Source organism: Phoenix dactylifera, unplaced genomic scaffold (assembly GCF_009389715.1).
Source record: "Phoenix dactylifera cultivar Barhee BC4 unplaced genomic scaffold, palm_55x_up_171113_PBpolish2nd_filt_p 000772F, whole genome shotgun sequence".
Classification (NCBI taxonomy): domain Eukaryota; kingdom Viridiplantae; phylum Streptophyta; class Magnoliopsida; order Arecales; family Arecaceae; genus Phoenix; species Phoenix dactylifera.
Genome location: NW_024068143.1, coordinates 111,812 through 119,022, shown reverse-complemented (window position 1 = coordinate 119,022; position 7,211 = coordinate 111,812). Strand labels below are relative to the sequence as shown.

Below are 7,211 nucleotides of genomic sequence, written 5' to 3'. Positions count from 1 at the left end.
CACAGTGAGGTAGTTTTTGTATCTCCTTCTATGAGGTCATCTATTTTGTCTATCATAAAACACTTAACTTTCCTCGCAGGTTGGTCGGCCGCATTGAACACATTTAATTTTACCTTCATGTTCCCAAATGATATGTTCATTACCCCTGTTCTATAATTGATGCACGCATTGGCTGTTGCTAAAAAGGGGCGCCCAAGGATCACGGGGATTTGTTTCTTAGGATTAGGTTCATGTTCCATATCAAGGACGATGAAATCTACTGGAAAATAGAATTTATCTACCTTGACAAGAACATCTTCAATTATCCCACGTGGTGTTTTTACAGATCGATCAGCCAATTGAAGGGATACTGAGGTTGGTTTTAACTCACCTAACCCAAGCTTCTCATAAACTGAGTAAGGTAAAAGGTTGCCACTTGCTCCTAGATCTAAGAGTGCTCGATCAATAAAATTATTTTCTAAGACACAAGAGATGGTGGGAGCACCAGGATCTTTGAATTTCAGAGGGGTGTTGTGTTGGAGAATAGAACTCACTTGCTCAGTTAGGAAGACCTTTCTAGGCACATGTGTCCTAGATTTTCGCTTTTGGTTGCACAGGTCTTTAAGAAATTTGGCATAGGAGGGAACTTGTCTAATAGCATCAAGAAGTGGAAGGTTGATCTTCACTTGTTTGAAAACCTCCATCATCTCCTCTAGTGAAGTTTCCTTTTTGCCAAATGGAGAGGGTGAAGTAAGAGCTTCAGGAAATGGGGCCTTTGGGATGTGAGTTTTGGCAGAAGATGGACTAGCCGAAGAAGAAGAAGAAGAATGTTTTAGATTTTCATTTGACATATTTCTATCCTCTTCTTCACCTTCCTTATTGTTGTCCTCCCCAATCTTATTATCTATTATACGTCCACTCCTTAGGGTAGTCAAAGCATTGGCTTGTTCATGATGAATTGCATTTAATTAATTTTCTTGAGTTATGTATTGTCCCCTAGGATTACTTAGCGGTTGGCTTGGAAGCTTTCCTTCCTCTCACTTGTTCAGTGCATTAGCTAGTTGCCCCATCTGGGATTCTAGCTTGGCGATTGATTGCGTGTGAGAGTGCACCAATTGTGTAATGGTTTCCAAACCTTGAAGGGCGTTCAACACTTTCTCCTCAAAGGCTGTGTTTCTTTGGGGTGGAGGAGAAGTGTGTTGAAATTGAGTCGAGGGACGGTAGGGATGAATATTTTGTTGGGTTTGAAAATTCTGAGGATTTTGAAAATTTTGGGAATAGGGTTGGGCTATGTTCGAAGCTTGCTGCTTCCAAGAAAAGTTTGGATGATTTCGCCATCCCGGATTATATGTATTGGAAAATGGGTCATTACCCGGTCTGGGCTGTGTTTGAGCAGCATTGATGTGTTCTTGCACGAGTTCGGAGAATTGGGGCGCTGAGGGGCACTCATGAATAGGGTGGGATGGGCTAGAACAAATAGTACACACTTGTGCTTGGGAAGAGTTCATGTAATGCCCACCTATCATCAGTTGGTCAATCTTATGGGACAATGCATCTACCTTGCTAGACAGGTCCATAGAATGACTTATTTCACAAATGGTCCCTTTTCTTTGAGAACTCGGGGGTGCTTGACGAGAACATGAAGCATGGTGGAGGGAGTTTTCATTAAGATTTTCAAATAATTGCCATGCTTCATGCTCATTTTGAAGCATAAAAGTGCCCCCGCATGCAGCATCGATCAACTGACGGTTTCGTTCTGTCAATCCGTCATAAAAAATATTGCACTAGTTGCCACTTAGGTATTTGATGATGAGGGCATTTACGGATTAGGTCCCTAAATCTCTTCCAAGTTTCATAAAATTCTTCTCCCTTAGTTTGGGAGAAGCTTGTAATGGCACATCTAAACTGGTTCGTTCTTCCTATGGAAAAGTATTTTTAAGGAATTCTTGTTGTATTTGATCCCAAAAACGAATCGAGTTAGCTTCTAAAGAATTCAGCCATTGTTTGGCTCTATCTTTAAGGGAGAAGGGGAATAACCTAAGTTTCAGGGCATCATCAGTGAAGTTCTGAATCTTGACAGTAGTGCAAATCTCAAGAAATTCATCTAAATGTTTGTATGGGTCTTCGTTGGTGAGCCCATAAAAAGATGGGAGCATTTGGATCACACTAGACTTTATTCATATTGTACAGCTGCTACCTCAGGTAATCGAATGCAAGATGGGGAAGTGTAAATAGTGGGAGTAAAGTACTCCCTCAAGAGTTTGGGTTGTTCTTCAGCCATCTTAAGAGGTGGGGATGATCCTAATGTTTTGATCTTAGCTCGAATGTTCCTAAGGGTTCGTTCTATTTCAGGGTCAAAAGGTAATAGGTTTCGTACTCTAGAACGACTACCTTGCATACACTAGTACTTGATCAATCAAGCATGCAATAAAAGAGAAAAGCATATCAATTCTAGTCTTTGTCCTAAAATCACTAGACAGCTCCTAACTGGTTTGAAGAGGGCACCTAAGCCTCCAATCCGGTCTAATGAACCGAGTTGACCAGGTAAGCTCCCAGGTAAGTGGAGGTGTCACGATGCGTTCGCAAAGGTCCCACTTAAAACCCACTTGCCTCGAATAGATGAACTGTCTCCCTTATAGAGACAAAGCTTGCCTAGACATCAACTAAGCCATAGAGCGAAATTGGTGCAACTTTCGGTGATCTTCGTCCTATTGAGCTCGAATGTCCCTAGGGGCCAATGTCTAATTGATTTTAATTAAAGTGACACTATGTGAGATTGAGTTCACCTAAATTGGGCAAGAGTCCGGTGATGAAATCCGGCTCTTATCTTGTTGGGGTGATTGCCCTTACTGAGTGCAGATTAATTGGTGTATGTGTATCAGGCATGCATTCACACTTTTGCTGAAATTAAAATCAAACAATCACCACAAAATTTCAAGCTAATACTTAATTTAAATAAGAAAGGTTTAAAGGTTACCAAAGGAAATTTTCCCAGCAATTTAATTTTTTTTTTTGGCAAACCTCTACAGCATTCCTTTTCCAGCAGTTCTCTTTTTGATCATCCCAGATTTTTTCCTTCGATTCCTGATCAAATAAGATCAAAAGAAAATTTTTTAAAAAAAATAGTAGACGAGAAAAAAAAGTAACAATAATAGAAAATAATTTTTTTATTTTATTTTAGACATATATATATATTTTTTAAAATTTTTAATTAATTAATTTTTTTAATGATAGGAAAAATAACTATGCTAGCAATCTCCGGCAACGGCGCCAAAAATTGATTGGTTCTTTCAAGTTCAAAAATAAACCACGCAATAGCACGTATCCTGTAGGATAGTGATTACGGGTGTCGGTCCACAGGGATTGGAGACAAGTTATTTTTCCTAATTAAATAATTACTTCAAAGGGGATAAGCTAGAGTAAATGATAAAAACTAAGAATTAATATGGGTGTAGTAGTATGAATTATCTATGGAGAGAGGTGTTTAGGGCTAGATTCCACCGATAGATTTATATCCGTGACGCTTTCAATGATTGAGTTGTATGTAAGACTTGATTGCTTCCGACTACAAGCCAAAGCAATCACAAAAGAAAATTATAACTAATTCCCAGCATGAATCATCTAAGTCTAGCACAAACCATCTACTCTGCATGACCTGTCTAACCTAGCATGATGCATCTGATCATTTAAACATGAAATCGATGTCACATGAATATCTCCTCCAAACCACAGGTGTTGGATTCGATGAAATAGATCAATCTATGTAAAATATTTTATGCAAGATAAATGATTCACATAAATTGGATAAATCATAAGATCAATTGATAAATTCTTCATCATGCAACCATCTTACAATACAAACTCAAATCAATAAAAATGAAACGAATACTCCTCTATGGCTTCATCAAACCCCTAAACCGAGGCTTAGCTGCTCATAGTGGCCGGAAGTCCTCCCATCTTCATAAAAAAATTGCTCTTCACTCCCTTCCGCTCCCAGCCTCTCTCTCTTCTCTCTTTTTTTATTTTTATTTTTTATTTCTTCATCTCTCGAACAGAGACTCCTCTGTTCTTCAAAACCGAGCCCCCCTTCTCCCCTCTTCTTCATCTTCCTCTTATAGATCGCCGAAGACCAGCGATGGATCCCGAGAGAGGAGGAGGGCGTGATGCTGGGAGAATGGCTGGATCTCGGGTGACGATGGGGATGGAGCTCGAAACGGGTGCCGATCCGGAAGGAGCTGGGTTACCGGCTCGTTGAATGCAGTTGGCTGGGATCGCGGTGAAGGCTGAATCACAGGGATTGGAGCTGGGAATCGATGGGATCTCTTCTTGGAACGAATCCGGGTGAAGCTCGAGATGGCTGGAATGCCTGGAGGAAATGGCTGATTTCCAGCTGCTGGGAGGTGGAACGGGCGGCGGATGGCACGCGGTTGATGTGGCTGGCACGGAGCTGATGCGGTGGTGCTGGATCTCGGCTGAAGACGCGGGATGTGATGGCAAAGGGGCTGGATCTCCGCTGCTGGGAAGAGTCGACCGCACGGGCACGGTGGGCACGTGGCTGATTGCGGCCGACTGGAATCACGGAGGAACTGGTCGCCGGCAGATTTGATCGCGGGATCGTCGGGAGGAAGCCGCGGACGGTGGGCGGCCGCGGGATCAACGGGAAGACGCTGCGGGGGACCGTCGGTGGGCTGCGCGTGAGATGTTCATCGGGGGAGGAAGAAGATGAACAGTGGCTGAGTCATTTTTTATATATATATTTTTTTGTAACACTGTTCATATGAATAGTGTTTTCACGGAACACTGTTCATATGGACAGTGCCATCTTGGAACACTGTTCATATGAACAGTATTTTCAGCATTTGGGGAAAAACTCTTTTTCTTGCTCTATTTTAACGTGAAAATGGGCATATATGGATTAAAAAGGTCTCCCTTATTTTGCTTAGTTTGGAAACATGATGCGGAGACGGAAATTTCTGAAACCGTTGGATCACTTGGGGAGCCACGGACGGTGGACAGTGCTTGGGTGCATGCATGTCAGTTGGGCATTGGGCTCGAACCCAGTGTTATTGAACTGAAACGTGCTGGCCGGTATGCTCGGAAGGCGAGGACATGTGAATTTTTTATTTCTTATCATATTTTAAATTTATTTCAAAGATTGTTCTATTTTTGTAGTAAAATAAGTAGTTATCCGTTTAAGAACGTTGACATGTGCTGGAAAAAGAATATTAAATTATAGATTAATCAGCACTTATCAACTATTAACGACAATACTATTTCACTACTCAAAATTAGTTATTGGAGATAAAATATTTTCGGCAAATTAGGATTGAAAACGAGTAAAATATTATCCAACTGAATTTGTTTCTATATCCAGTATCCAATCTTGGTTTATTATTTACCACTCGCCATTATGACAATATTAGCTTGTAATATAAAATTATGGTTTATCATATTTATTCAAAACTTGTACATATTATAAAATATACTCATTTCAAATAGATTATGATATTTTATATTTTAATAATTAATTATTTTTTATAATAATCTAATCCTGTTCTGTTTCATAAAAAATAGAAAATGAATCTTCATTTTATTCTTTATAATATTTTGAAAATATTTAAAATAATTTTAATTTATTTTTATAATCGTGTATATGTTTTCTAAAGTATTTTAAAAATAGATAATTCATGATTCTTTTTATTCATACTATAATTAAAATATAATACATAATTAATTTCATTAAATTTACTATGCAACTAATAACCAATAAGTATTAAATATTCTTTTTTTATGAGAATAGGCAAAAGATATTATGCATCCTTTTATATTGATAAATTATTTGAAATACACTTTTTATTAATTAATAGTTACTAATACATATAAAACTATCACTAAATAGATTGTGGTCGAATGAAGTTGTGAATGGTATATTTAAATTATTAAAGTATTTTAAATACATCTACAATATATAATAGTTAATATATGATCATTAAGTATAAAATATATTTGATATATTAATATTAATTAGTAAAAAATATTTTGAAGTACATATGTTTGAAAAAAGTCAATTATATATTTAGCAATGGAATTTCACTATTGTAGAAACTCCAAATTAGTTTGTAACAAAAATAATTTGTCACATAAAAAATCATTAGTTATACAATGATGTATACATAGATGATTTTGTCATTAAATAGTCAATATTCTACAATAAAATTATATATTTTTCCAATAAATTTATATCTATTGATGAAACACTATCATCGCTAAATCATATAAATAATTTGCAATGAAAACTATTTCGTCATAAAAGTTTGATAATGATGTATAGGTGATAAAACCCAATTCCTCATTAAATAGTTAGTATTATATGACAAAACTATATATGATACCAATAAAGATATGTTTAATTATTAGATAATTAGCAATAAAAATAATTTTTGTCATAAATTGATGTGCTGAAAAATGCATGATAAAATACTATTTTATTACTAAATAACCTACATTATGTGACAAAATTGAATACATTACCAATAAATAAGTTTTTAGTGATAAGATTTTATTCTTGCTAAAAAAATAGAGTGGTGAAATATAATTTTGTTACCAAATATAAAAGATATTAGTAGCAAAATTAATTTATCACTAATATTTTTTAAATTTCTTGTATCTATGAGTATATATTTGGGAATGATTCTAGCGTCATCGTCAAAATTAATAATCAATTCATGAAAAAATAACATCACTGAAATTTGTGGTACTTGCGGCAATAATTTTTCTTTGTAAAAGGATTATAAATTGTTATCAAAAGATTTCCACCAAAAGGTCGAAGTGTAAGTATTTGGTGCCGCAGATTTGATGTTAAAAATTAACAATGAAACATGATTTTTTTGTTAAAAATACTATTTAAATAATATAGTGTAATGAATTTTATATTTCATTACTTTATATACTTATTAATAATAATTTATGATTCATAACAAATTATTTTGTTGCCCATCGAGCGTTTTAACTATTTCGCATTTCCTCCATCCTGAACGTCAATTTTCGGGAGGGACGTGCACGAAGTCCCCTCTATTATTGGCAGCGACAAATCAAGCCCCAGAGCTAGTAGACGAACGCGGCCATATACAGTCCAGGGAACGACCGTTGAATTTCTCAGAAACCATACAAATGCCGAAGACCTGTCTCCTTTCCCAAGTCATTGCCGAAAACGGCCGTGCTGCTCGAAGATG

General features: G+C 36.6%; 1 non-coding gene across 1 annotated transcript; it reads left to right on the top strand.

Moving 5' to 3' along the window:
* Positions 1-1,780: 1,780 nt before the first annotated feature.
* On the top strand, positions 1,781-1,886 carry LOC120107134. Its single transcript, XR_005509070.1, has one exon. It is a non-coding gene; the product is annotated as a small nucleolar RNA R71 (small nucleolar RNA).
* Positions 1,887-7,211: the final 5,325 nt, after the last annotated feature.